Raw genomic sequence first — 15135 nt, forward strand, 5'->3', positions numbered from 1 at the left:
CAGGCAGCTTTAACAACACACATTTACACAATTGCTCGTAAGGAAAAATTTATACCAAATTTCCAATACTGTGAGATGCAGAGCATAGATGTTGAAGAATTCTTTTATAGACAATTCTAAAATATAGCCGGATTTGGCAAACATTATCACTTATAAAATTATTTTCCCACCAGCTCTTGATATTTCTTTTCACTGTACATCATTAAGGTTTCTCTGCCTTTTGGAATCCACTCTACGTATATATATATATATATATATGTAGAGTGTGTACCTGTACTTTGATATTCTTTCCAGAGGTCATTTGTTTTGCATATCTGTATTAAAAAACAAATTTACCACTTCAAATTCAGATTGTGAGCAGTAATTTATTATTTCTACTCTTCTAAAGACACTGATAAAAGAGAAAACAAACAAATTACAGACTGGGAGATAGTACTTTCAACTCATGTATCTAATAAGAACTTGTATCCAAAAATATATGGAGAGCTCTCAAAACTCAATAACAAAGACACAAGACAATTAAAAATGGACAGAAGATGAAATATGGACAGACACTTCAGCAAAGAAGATATAAGGATAGCAAACAGTACGTGAAAAACCGGTCAACAACTTTGGCATCAGGGAAATGCAAACTAAACCCACATTGAAATACCAGTACAATCTATTAGGATGACTAAATTCATAAATCCCGACCATATCGAGTGTTGAAGATGTGAAGGAGCTAAAACTCTCTTATGTTGCTAGTAAGAATGCAACATGGCTCACCTACTTTGGAAAACAATTTGGCAGTTTTCTTAAAAGTTAAACATACACCTTGCATATGATCTAACCATTCTACTCCTAGTTTACTGAAGAGAAATGATGCATGTATCTATACAAAGACTTTTACAAATATTGAAAGCTCTATTTTTAACACTCTCAAACAGGAAATGAATCGAATCTCTAAAAACATATAAAAGATTAACAAAAACGGGATACTGCTCAGCAATGAAAATAAATTAACTATTGACATGCACAACATGAGTAGATCTTAAAATCATTATGCAGAGTGAGTCAGAAACTCCCCCTCAAAAAAAGTACCTACTATGTACTTCTATTTAAAATTCTAGAGAAATACAAATTATAACAACAGAAATCAAGTAAGTGGTTAGTTGTGGATGACAGAGGCAAGGATATATAGAAAAGAGGGATTAGAAAGGGGCATGAGGACACTTTGTGTGGGGGGGTAATGGATAAAGGTTTCTTGGTTTGACTGTGGTATTGATTTACAATTCTATATACATGTCAACACTTAAAGTATACATTTCAAATATATGCAGTATATTTCTTGTCAATTATATCTCAATAAAACTGTTAACATATCATTTAATATCATTTCCCCACCCAACAGATCACATGAAAATCCAATCACCTGTCTGTGTCTTTGGGGTATCATGTGACATTTTTAAGGATATCATCCTAACCGGATGGCAGTTTTATGCTTTAGTCCATGTTAATGAGATCTGAACTGCCTACGATCTGAGTCACTTTTACTCAGAAATGCCTTATCTTTATATTAAATCATGCAATATTTGTCATGAATATTTTATTCCTCATATCAATAACTCATACAGCCAGGAGCAACTAACACAATTTGTATTATATATATAATCAGATAGGAAGAGATTGCATTAATTTTTTTTTTCAATTTTCATGACCTTGTTTAATTTTATAACTATAGAGATTTCGTGAAGAGACACTGGAAGTTACAAACTGATCCATTCAAACTTAATGTAAACAGCAACAATAATACATTCAGTGAAAACTCTGAGAGTAAATACAAATGTCAGTGTATTCCTGTATTCAGAAATATTTTTGCTTGTGCCTTCAATTGCAATTGTGACATCAACACAGTAAATGTTCAATAAATGCTGTAATTCTTCATCTGATGTAATCAGGAAGTTACCTCTTCCAGGAAAGTGACTTCATTGGGTAATTTGAAATTCTATTTGTACAAGTACCAAATACTTCTTTATTCATGATTTTGGAAGCATATCATCTAAAATTCATTGTGTACATTGCTATCTTCTATCTAGAGTATAAGCAGTTTATAATCCAGTCGTTTATTGAGAACCAAACAATGTGTTCCAGAAACTTTGCTAGGTATTGATCATACATTATTTCCAATAGTCACAATTTTAGTAGTAAATAACCTGAGATATTCAGAAAGGTTAAGTGGCTTTCTGCAAAATTTACATTGCTGAAATATAAAAGAGAGGGATCTGAATTTGGTTGCCAGACACAAACTTTCAGATCTACCCTGCTTCTTCTGTGAACTAAAAAAAGTTAGATACGATGATATCTAAATCTTATTCTAGTAAAAACACTATTTGGAAAAGGGTAACACTAATTAAGTAAGTGTTGAATATTCTCTGAAATTGACAAGATTATTCCATAATTATTTACTGTATAGGTAGGATCATTACACATATACATTCCAGTCAACAACTAGAAATATGTGTAATTGTTAAAAATTTCCCCATCTTATGAAATATCTAGACAATCAATGATTTGATAATATACATACAATATATATGGGAAATCAAGTACTAACTATATAAAACATGACTTCTCAATTTTGGTTGATTTATTTCATTTTGACGGTCTTTTTGTTAATGAGTTGTGTTTTGTTTTGTTTTTAGAAATAAAAAGAGGTGTGTTTCACTTTTCTTTAACTTTCTTTTGTGCATTTTTTTTCAATAAATATTGAGGAGCTACTATGAATTAGGTGATGGGTTTTTAATTTATTATGAAATATATACTATTAAAACCTCCTCTCATCCCAAGTTAAAATCCCCTAGGTCTGAAGCTTAAAATAATGATCCTTTTTATGAAGCAATTTTTGGTTCCCATCAGTTTGCCAGGTTAAAAATAAAATATCTTGTGAGAAAGTTCCCTGCTCTTGGCAAAGGATTTGAAGCTTTATTTGAAATCCTAGTAAAGGTCTTTGAATCTGTTTATTGATTCCACATGATTAAGGCCCTATGTGGTCAAAAAGTACCAGGATTATTACCCCCAGAAAAAATCCTGCATTGCTTTATACTTGAATGTCTCTCCATCTTTCCAGGCAAACTTTAGTTTGGACCTCAAATAAATTTTTAAGGTTTTTTTCCCCTGTATTTTTTCACTGTATTTTGTTTTGGCCTTTCATTTTTCTTATTCTTATCTGTATGAATGTGAGTGTGTGTGTGTGTGTGTGTGTGTGTGTGTGTGTGTGTGTGTACTCTACACACGTTTTCCCCAGAAGAAGTGTTGTGTGATTCTTTACATAAATATATAGAATATTTTATATTCGCCTCTTAAATATATTTTACTTCAAGTGTTAATATTTGTATTTGAGGACACATAATACAATTATGGACTCTGATAATACCCTACTCCCTTGTTTATCCATCTTTGAATTATTTCAACTTTTGCAATTCACCAGGGAATCGTAGCAGAAGGACCGGAGAGCAAAGATTCGTAATTTTCACCTTGGCCATGTAAAATTAGGAGGCTTCATTAACAGAAAATCTTTGTGAAATCATACAAGCAAGATTAATTTTATTGTGACAATAACAACAACAACAACAAAACCCAGCAACCGCCAGAATATAACAAAATACACAATAAAAATGAAACCTATGACATGTCCTTACCGAAAAAGTATTGGGATCAGGCAGAATACTGGAACTGTAGAACAGAACCAAAATCTATATAGGGTTGGTCCCACCTCTCAAAGCCTCATGCAATACTGGAGACAGAGGTCAGAGTCCTATTTCACTGCACCAAGTTGCTCCCATCTCTGCTGAGCTGCAGGTATCCTCACTGAAATCTGACTATAGCATGACACTTGGTTTTGATTTTGTCCATACCATAGCAGGAGAGGTGGAAAGAGGTGGTCTGAACAGGACAAAATGACACAGAAAGTAATGAAAAATTGAAGAGAGAAGAGCTTTCCAAGAGGAGAAAAAGGGAAGGCTTCCACTATCTGAATTTTGTATATCACATATGTATAATATCTAAAGAATATGTCTTTCTTTTTGAAATAGCTTACAACCAGCTGTATAAATGTGGCATTACAAACTGAAGAAAAAATCACAGTCCAAAATAAATTAGAGAAAATCTCCGGTAAAACTGTGACCCTCAAATCTTGGTATTCTCAAAATTATAAGCCATTGTTAACTTCATAAACTCTTTATTTTCTTAAAAGATTATAAAACCTTTGGTAACATCAGAGATTTAAAGTATGTTGACTTGCCTAATAGAATATATTTTTATTTTTTTTTTAATTTTTAAGTAAGCTCTATAACCAATGTGGGGCTTGAACTCATGAGATTAAGAGTCACATGCTCTACCGACTGAGCCACTCCAGGAGTATTTTTTCTTGAGCCGATTTGTTTGGTTTCTAATTTTCATCATTGAATGCATGTATGAGGAATAGGCCATAGTAATATATTCTTTGAAACAGCAACTTGGTTTGAGCACTCACTCCATTAAAACATAACTGTATGATTTTACCAATCATAACTTTCTTACAATTTATTTTTGTTGGGGCACCCGAGTGGCTCAGTCAGTTAAGCATCCAACTCTTGATTTTGGCTAGGTCATGAGCTCACTGTCATGAGATCAAACCCTGCACCGGGCTCTGTGCTGGGCATAGAGCCTACTTAAGATTCTTTCTCCCTCTCCCTCCGCCTCTCCCCTGCTCACGCATGTGCACGCACATGCTCTCTCAAAAATATTTATTTGTGAAAAATGGAGGTGACAACATCATCTACTTCACTCAGGTATTTCTTCAAAAGTTGCACACTAAAGGCTATTTATAGCTTGTCCTGTTCCTTAAGACTTAAGATACCTTACAACGATGCACACCATATATCAAGATAAAACAGTACTAGATCCATAGCTGATGTTCAAAAAGATACTTGATTTATAATACAAAAAACAAGAAAAAATAAAGCAAACAGGAAAAGGTGTTGAAAAGTGTTGTAGACTGTTGAATAAATAGCATAAACAAAATGCATCAAAATGCAGGCATTTCTATATAACTGGTAAACACGGACCCCAAATTTGGTTCCGGGTTTCTAATAATGAAAACATAAGAACAACAAAAAGCAACTTAAGCTTCACTGGGTCCAGGCTAAACATTTCTTACCTGTATGCTTAAAACCCAAACCATGTAATGCGACCTAAAACACAATTCTTACAGTAAATACAGCAGCAGTCTCATTGCATTCATGTTTTGAATCCTTCAGTGTAGGTAATAGGTTCCCGCCAAAATGCAATACTGACAAAATGAACCAATGGACTCCAGTGAGAAGTAGTCCAGGTATCTGACTCTGTCATTGCCTGCATTAATCCACGAATGGATTTCAGCTTTTTTTATGTTTGTTTATTTATTTATTAGAGAGCGAGATGGAGTGTGACTGGGCGAGGGGGAGACAGAGAGGGAGACACAGAAGGCAGAGCAGGCTCCAGGCTCTGAGCTGTCAGCACAGAGCCCAACGTGGGACTCGAACTCATGAGCAAGATCATGATCTCAGCCAAAGTTGGACGCTTAACGGACTGAGACACCCAGGCAACCAAATTCAGATTATTTAAAGAAAAGGAGAGACTATACATTCTTTTAAAAGCAGCTTAATAAAGCATCATAAAAAAACTGCACATACTTAATGCATACAGATTTTATGTTGGGCAGATGCATACACCTGTGATACCATCATCAAAATCAGGGTACTGCCTATCCATCAACTTCAAAAGTGTCCTTTTGTTTTTTCTTTGTTTTGGTTACTAATTTTGTGAAAGAAAAAAAAAAACCACTTAACACGAGGTCTACCCTCTTAACAAAATATTACGTGCGTAATATGGTATGATACTGGCCTAAAGACAGTTTGTAATAGAAATATTTCCATTAGTGCCTTTTTTTTTCTGTTTGATACATCAGCACCCATTAATTTTAATGGTAATTTTGCATTCCTGTTTGATTTTCTTTCACACAAGTAGTCTATTAAATTTTCGTATCAAATGTTAATGATGAAACTTATCTTAACTTATTTTTATTACTGTTACTTGTGCCCCTACACCAATGTTTCATGATCTCCGCCTTTGGGTTTTCATACCGATACTCTGTTTTCTGTCTTTTGGTACCGGGATAAGCATTGCTTTACTTAGGCTATTCTAGTAACTTGGAAGGCACTCTGTTTTAACCAAATAGTGAAGGTATGTTTTATACATCATGAAAATACCAAAATAGGTAATAAATGACATGCACATTTTATATGTAGCCAGCATTCTTTCACTCTTTCCCAATTGTACTAAGGTATCTTTGTATTACATAACTATTACTATATTAATTTTATGATAATTAGTTTCTATTTAGATCTCAGTTATACAACCATATATATATTTTTTTCTGTTAAACTTCAAATGTGTCGAGTTAATCATTGGTCTTCACAATCTCTCTCTTATTTCATTAGTTTTCTTTCAGTCCCTATATCATGTACCTCTGTAGTTATAAACTTGTATTTGAAATATAGTTTTTATATGTAAGTATCTGTTAAAATACTAAAGACAGAAGTAACTTGCAAAATCAGTATTTTTTTAAACTGTTTTACTCAACTGTGTGTTTCCGTTTATCCACTCTGGTTTCTCTTGCTCTTATCCTGTCTTCTTTTGGATTGACCATATTATAGAATTTCATTTTAATTAATCTATTGCTATTTCAGCTTTAGTTTACAGATTATTTAGTGTTTAATGAACCACTCATTCTTAACTTCAGTCTCCCTAGCTTTAATAGACAGGCATCATAATTGAAGAATGTTCTATGTTTACTTTAAATTCATATACTGCAAAGATACTGAAAAGTGCAAAATGTATTTTGTATTTTCTCTCGTGTTTGTATTTCCCAGGACCCTCATTCTTTTATGAAAATGGGACTTACCACTTCGTATTATTTCCATTCAGCCTGAAGTTTATCTTCAACATTTTCAGGAGTATAGTTTTTTGTGTGATGAGATGGTTTCTTCTGAAAATGTCTTTGTTTCTATTTCGTTCAGCACTTCAAAGACGTTGTTCGACTCCACCCGCCATTGTTTCTGGTTATTTGAATAAATGTTCCTTTGTATGTAATGCATTCTTTTGTTTAGCTGCTTTCAAGAGCTTTTCTATATCCCTAGTATATATCAGTTTTTATAGGATGCATAGAGAAGTGGTTTTCTTTGTATTCTTGTATGTAGGTACAGTGAACTCCAGGAGTCTGTAAATTTCTGTCTTTCACAAAATATTAGATTTTTAAAAAAAAATTTTAAATGTTTATTTATTTTTGAGAGACAGAGCACGAGGAGGGAGAGGAGCAGAGAGAGAGGGAGACACAGAATCTGAAGCAGGCTCCAGGCTCTGAGCTGTCAGCACAAAGCCTGACGCGGGGCTTGAACCCACAAACCGTGAGATCATGACCTGAGCCAAAGTCAGTTGCTTAACCGACAGAGCACCCCAAAATATTAGATTTTTTTTTAGTTTATTTATTTTGAGAGTGTGCATGAGCAGGTGAGGGACAGAGAGAGGCAGGGAGAGAGATAATCCCAAGCAGGCTCCACACTGTCAGTGTGGAGCCCGACTTGGGCCTCGAACTTACCAACTGTGAGATCATGACCTGAGCTGAAACCAAGAGTTGACTACTTAACCAATGGAGCCACCCAGGCGCCCCAAAATATTAGGTACTTTTAACCATTACTCTTTCAAATATTTTCCTGACTCATTTTATCCCTTATTTCTTTCACTGACTTAATTATATGTCATTTAACTTTTCATTTAACAATAAACTTTGACATTATGCCACAGGCCTCCCCAGGCCTTTGTTTTTTCTTGTTTTGTTTTGTTTGTTTTGTTTTGTCTTTCACAACTGACAACTTCTACTGATTAATCTTTTAATTCCTTAGCTCTTTATTTTGGAATCTCCAAACCGCTGTTAAGCTCTTCCCTTGATTTTTTTTCTTTCATATTTTGGATCTTAGGATTCCACAATGTATGATTTATTTGATCTATTTTGCAGTTTTATTTCTCTAGTGGTTTCCTGTCTTTTAAATTTATTCCGAACATAATTTGCCTTACATGCCTGAGCACAGTTGTAGTAGCTGCTTTAAAAACATCATCTGCTAATTCTAACATCAAGATGATCCCAGGGTTGGGTTCAACTGCCTTTTATCATGACTGTCAGTCACATTTTTCATTTCTATATATTCCTAGTTATTTTGGATTAGATCTTTAACGTTATAAACGATCCAGTGTTCAGGTTCAGTTACATTCCTCCCTAGAGAATTAGTCATTTTGCTTTAGTAGTAAGTTAACACGACTGAGCTTAATTCCAAACGCTAAATCTTAGTTCAGTTCTTTCAACTGTAGCCAAGCTCCTTCAACTTTTCTACATTCACTCGTAGTGGGAGATCTGAGCACTTTATAAGCAGACTAGGACTGTTTCTCTATGCTTTCCTCCCAGATGGGATTTCCCACCTCCCTTTTCAGTTGTTATGGTTGAGCTACCTAGTCCTTTAAGCCCGTTAAATGACAGATGTCCTCTCCCTAATTTTGCCACATTTGCCTGCCTTTAAGCCAGAGAATCGGAATGCCTTCCCGTGCTCTTTCCTCCTTCCATGTGTCAACCCCTGCAATATCTACGGTCTATTTTTCACTTTCTAGTATTTTCCCCTAGAGTTTACAGTTGTTGTCCATGGAAGGGTCAGTTGATAAGAACTACTCAAGCATTGCTAGAGGTGGAATTTCTCGATTTATCTACTTGTGTTTTGGGGATCTGTCAATATTATTATATGTGCATCTAATGTTTTCCTTTTAAACTCCACATAGTGTTTTGTAGATAGATCCATTTACCATTCTTTATTTTTCCTCTAGGATTGAGCACCAACAGTGTCTATTATTCTCTGATCTACAAATACTTTGTCTAGTAAATATGTATATTTATGTATGTATGTATGTGTGTGTGTGTATACATACACACACACACTGTATATATTTCATCAGGAAAATATATTTATATATAGGTTATATATAAACTTGAACAACTGGACTATAGTTACCAGACCATTCCGCACAGAGCCTGAAATATTTCACTAAATATTTCCAGATTGCTTTCAGGAACATATAGTAATTTTACACTATCACCAGTAGCACATGAAATCTCAATTATCACAATCATTGCTTAATTTCTTGCTTATCTTCTCCTTGTAAGGTGTTATCTCTTTGTTGTCATCTGCATTTTCCATTTGATTAGTAATTTTGAACATCTCTTCATATACACGTTACTCATTCGATTTGGCTTTCTATGAATTCTTTGTGTGTTTACTTGCTTTTAATTAGATGTTTTGCTTTTTGCTTTTGTTATTGTTGATTTTTCAAGAGTTCCCTTTGTGAAATTATGTGTTCAAAAATTACCAAGTATTTTCTCTTGGTCTGTCATCTCTCTGGTATCCATGTCTATGGTATCCTTTACTGAAGATAAATCCTTAATTTTGAAGCCGTAATATGCTCTTTAAAAAAATAATGTTTATTTATTTTTGTGTGAGAGAGAGAACATGCACACAAGTTGGGGAGGGGCAGAGAGAGAGGGAGACACAGAATCCAAAGTAGGCTCCACACTCCAATCTGTCAGCACAGAGCCCAACATGGGGCTCAAGCCCACGAACCGTGAAATCATGACCTGAGCGGAAGTCAGTCACTGAACTGACTGAGCCACCCAGATGCCCCGATATGCTCTTTTTTAAAAATTTACTTCAGGGGGCCTGGGTGGCTCAGTCGGTTAAGCAACCAACTCTGGATCTCAGCCCAGGTCTTGATCTCAGGGATCTGAATTCAAGTCTCATGCTGGGCCTGGAGCTTACTTAAAAAAATAATAATAATAAAAATAAAAAATAAAAATTTACTTTAGAAGTCTTACTTAAACTCACTTCCAGTCAGTTATAAAATAATCATTTAAAGTTTAACATTTAGGGCTCTAGTATACCTAAAATTCAACTTTATATGTAACATTAATATTAGGTATTAATTTCTTCTTTTCAGCTTTATCAAACTCTCTATATTTGGATGTATCACTGAGCTTTCTATTCTTCACTGATAGTCTATTGTTTCTCACATGGGGACTGTTCTGCATTTCTGTGGCATGTTTCAATGTCTTGAGTGAGTACTCTTCAATTTTTTCTTCAAAGTTGACTTCTTTATTGGCCTATATTGTCCCATAAGTTTTAGAACAACCATTTTGTCCAAATATTAAGACTGTATTTAATTTGTAAATTAATTTGGGGATAGAGGACATTTTTACAATTTCAGTAGTTTCATTCATAAAAACTGTACAACTCTTTAAATCTTCAGACCCTGTCTTTGTGGAATTCTGTCATTAAAATTTTTCTCCATGAAAGTCTTACAATTTTCTTTAAATATAGTTACTGGATAATGTAAAATTTCAGTTTCTATTATATTTTCTATTTCTTATAGTTTTAGTTTGATTTGTACTGTGTATATTTAATCTAATTAGTAGCAGTGTTGATTTTATTAATTGTTACAATTTATTATTATTGAGTTTTCTAATTATAACTTTTATATCATCACTTTCACTCTTATATCACTTATTTCTTTCCCATATATCTAGAGAATTGTTTTGGTTACTGGCATTAATAGAATTAAACTAATAATAACCTCTAACAAATACACTTAAATTTTATTTGTAAATTTCAGACCAGTTTTCTCTCCAAAATATGGGGTCTTTTAAAAAAAGTGTTATCATATGACAATGAATTAAAATGTGAAATTTAATTTTCCCATTTTAGATGTTTGAGGAGGAAAACTGCAAAATCACAACAATATCCATGACAAATCATAATTAAGAATACAACGAGAATGCAGAAAATTAAGTATGCAAAAGTGTGCAGGTATTTTGTTCTCACTAGCTAAATTTCAAAGCCAAGAATTTATGAGTGCTTTTAATATAATTCTTTGTAATTTTGAAGGTAAATTTAAATAAAAGCTATGTGGGCTAAAAGTTGAAATAAAAACTTGTCAAAGTGATTACCAATAATTGCCAAACATCAATATTTGAAAGTGACAAATTTTGAGTTTCTCCTAAATTATGAATCATACATAAAATGTTATTTCTATGCAATATGTTAGGAAGCACTTCTTGCTGAATTCTTTTTTGTGGTGTGAGAACAAGAAGTTAGTGATGTTACTAAGACTTTCCCTCTCTAGCTTTAAAATCAGAAAACTGGAAATAAATAACAAGAAGCCCCTTTCCACTTTGGCAATATAGTGGATTAATGGCGATTTCAAATATTCTATTTAACAAGAAATTTCTGTATCTCCCTCCCACCACAAATGATATTTTGAAATGTTTATAGAATATAAGATCAGTAAGGGGAAGTAAAAGTCAATTATACTGTTAGTGGAAACAAATATGATGAAGGCTATACATGACTTAAATGAATCTGTGTGGTCAGAATTTAATTCAGTATCCACAGTGTGGGGTCACAGGATTACTACCCACAGGCAGAAAGATAATAGGCAAATTTAATCATTCTTCTTGAGTTACACACAGACTTAACACTCAGGGATTTTGGAACTGCTATTTCATATCACAGAGAAAACATTAAAACAATTTAAAATTTAAAACTATTAAAAAGGTTGCTTGAGTGATAGAAAGCCTTACTATCATAATTTGCTTATATTAATATATACCTATTTAAAATATTTATAAATTATCATCTTTAAGCATATCTGTTATTTTAGTTATGCACATCACCTTGCATTTAAATACAGCTTTTTGGTGTTAATGTCTGATTTTTTACATTCTCTTTTCAAACTATTTAGTTCTTCATCCTTTCCCATATGAATTTATTTTAATATTAGGCATATTCTTCATTTTTTACCTACCTGTCAATATGACTTAGCTTTCAATAGCTTTCATTGAAAGCTACTGAGCATTGAGCATGCCTGTGATTATAGATACATAATATATATTCATGTGTTTTATAGATACATAATATATTTTGTGTTTATAGATACATAATATATATTCATGCTACTATATCTGCATCTACCAGTTTGTGTTTTGAAACTAAAATTCACATTATTATCAAATAAGTGCAAGCCTATTTGTTATATAATTTCTTTTAATTCCTTGAGTAATTTCTTTAAATTTTTTTTTAATGTTTATTGATTTTTGAGAGAGAGACAGAGCACGAGGAGGGGAGCAGAGAGGGAGAGAGACACAGAATCCAAAGCAGGATCCGGGCTCTGAGCTGTCAGCGCAGAGCCCGACACAGGGCTCAAACCCACGAACCGTAAGATTATGACCTTAGCCGAAGTTGGATGCTTAACCAACTGAGCCACCCAGGTGCCCCAATTCCTTGAGCAATTTCAAAAAGACTCTCTTTATTCATTAACTTTTCTTCTTTCCCTGAAATAACAGAAAAATGAAACTTTTTTTTTCATTTTTTCATGTTTTTATTAAATTCCAGTTAGTTAACATAGAGTGTAATTTTACTTTCTGGTGTAGAATTTAGTAATTCATCACTTATATACAACAACCAGTGCTCACCAACACAAGTGCCCTGCTGAATACCCATCATCCACTTAACCCATGCCCTCATCCATCTTCTCTCCCAAAACCCTGAGTCTGTTCTGTATAAGTGCGAGTCTGGTTTGCCTCTTCTTTTTCTCCCCACCCCCATGATCATCTGTGTTGTTTCTTAAATTCCACATGAGTGAACTCATATGGTATTTATCTTTCTCCAATTATTTCACTTATCAAAATACACTCTAGCTCCATCCATGTCACTGCAAATGGCAAGCTTTTATTCCTTATTTATGGCTGAGTAATAATATTTCATTTTATGTATATACCACATCTTCTGTATCCATTCGTCAATGGACTATTGGGCTCTTTCCATAATTTGGCTATTGCTGATAATGCTGCTATAAACATCGAGGTGCATGTATCCCTGTGAATCATTATTTTTATATCCTTTGGGTGAATACCTACTAGTACAATTGCTGGATCACAGGGTAGTTCTATTTTTAAGTTTCTGAGAAACTTCCATACTATTTTCCAGAGTGGTTGCACCAGTTTGCATTCCCACCAACAGTGTCAGAGGATTCCTCTTTCTCCATATCCTCACCAGTATCTGCTGTTTCCTGTGTTGTTAATTTTAGCCATTCTGACTGGTGTGAGATGATATCTCTTTGTAGTTTTGATTTGTACTTCCTTGATGATGAGTGATGTTGAGCATCTTTTCATGTATCTGTTAGCCATCTGGATGTCTTCTTTGGAAAAATGTCTATTCATGTGTTCTATCCATCTCTTAATTGGGTTAGTTTTTTGAGTGTTGAGTTTGATAAGTCTTTATAGATTGTGGATACTAACCCTTTATCAGGTATGTCATTTACAAACACCTTCTTCCATTCTAAAGGCTGTCTTTTACTTTTTTGTTTGTTTGTTTTCTTTGCTATGCAGAAGTTTTTATGTTAAATCCCAACAGTGTATTTTTGCTTTTGTTTCCTTTGTCTCAGGAGACATTTCTAGTAAGAAATTACGATGGCCAATGTCAAAGAGGTTATTACCTATGTTCTTCTCTAGGATTTTAATAGTTTCATGTCTCATATTTAGGTCTTACATCCAAAAAAAAAATGAAACATCTTTTAAAATAAGCATAACAATTATTGTAAATTAGCAACTTTAAGTCAACAAAAATAGGATTTACTTTAGTATTACATGTATTTTTGAGTTAGAGTTCTTATTATATTTTATCTCACTTTATCCCATCCATTGATATCGCCTTAGTCAAATAATAGAATGCCATGTTGGTTGAGCCTCAATGACTTTTATCCTCATATTTCAGTTGTTAAAACACTATTAATCATTATCACTCAGAATTAATCACTAGAGTCTTAAGATGTATGTATTCCCTCCTAGCACCTATTTCAGTATTTGTTCCCTTTCTCAAAGCAAAGTAATCACAAACTTTTCTGGGAAACTTAAATATACTTTTATTTTAGCATCGTAAAAAGCTGAATTCATACCTAATCGCAATGATCTATTTAGTTGTGCCAAACATATTCATCTAAGTTGAGTCTATTTGGCCTCTGTGGGCACCCAGGCATTTCCCCTGGCTCTGGATGAATGTTAAGACCTACAGCTTAAAATACTGAAAACAGAAAGTTCTGTTTAATGTAAAACTCCAAGGGCATTTTTTTTCATCTTCTCCAGAAAAGACAGAAAACACTAGGTGTTTCGTTTTTGTTTTTCTTTTCATATTTTGCACAATTCTATCATTATTAAGAAGGAAATTAGAAAGTAGGCTTTGATTCCTGTTTTAAATCAATGAGATCATCAACACAATATTTGCAAGGTCCTCAAAGCTGAAATATTTTGTCAGTTGTTACATAATTTAACATACAATTGAAGTTATATTATACAACTGATCTTTATTTCTATTCCTAGTATCACATCTTTCATTGAAAACCTTAAACTTAGATACAAAAGAAGGAAGTTAACTTGTTTTATGTTTGTTTTTGTACACTGAGGTCATGACTGTGATCTTTCTTTCAATCTATTATTTCAAGTAATATACAATATCTAGAGAATTCTAAGAAGAATATTCTAATAGTGTTAATAAATTTCTACTGTGTAAAAATAATAGTATTTGATCCAGGAAGTAAATTCTAATTAAATAGTCATATAATAACTATTATATATTTATATATACATCTGACTCTTCCTCATATATTTACACATCTCATGTAAATGTACATGTACATCTGATGACACTTCCTCATGTATTTACAAATCAGACAACATCTGATATATACCTGACACTTCATGTATTTACATCTGACTCTTCCTCATGTATTCCCACTAAACATCTCCTTTGAACTCCAAGTCAGTCCTGTTTGGTAAGATGGTTTACAAGTGTGCAATTTACTAGGTAACACACCCAGATTCTGAGCCTAACAATATTAGGCTTGCTGAGATCCTGAATACTGGAAGCATGTTCCAAGAAGCTTACCTTCTGCTAGAATAAAAGATTGGATTTCAAAATATTTTCAAAGAAGTTT

This window comes from Panthera leo, chromosome C2 (assembly GCF_018350215.1).
Source record: "Panthera leo isolate Ple1 chromosome C2, P.leo_Ple1_pat1.1, whole genome shotgun sequence".
Lineage (NCBI taxonomy): Eukaryota > Metazoa > Chordata > Mammalia > Carnivora > Felidae > Panthera > Panthera leo.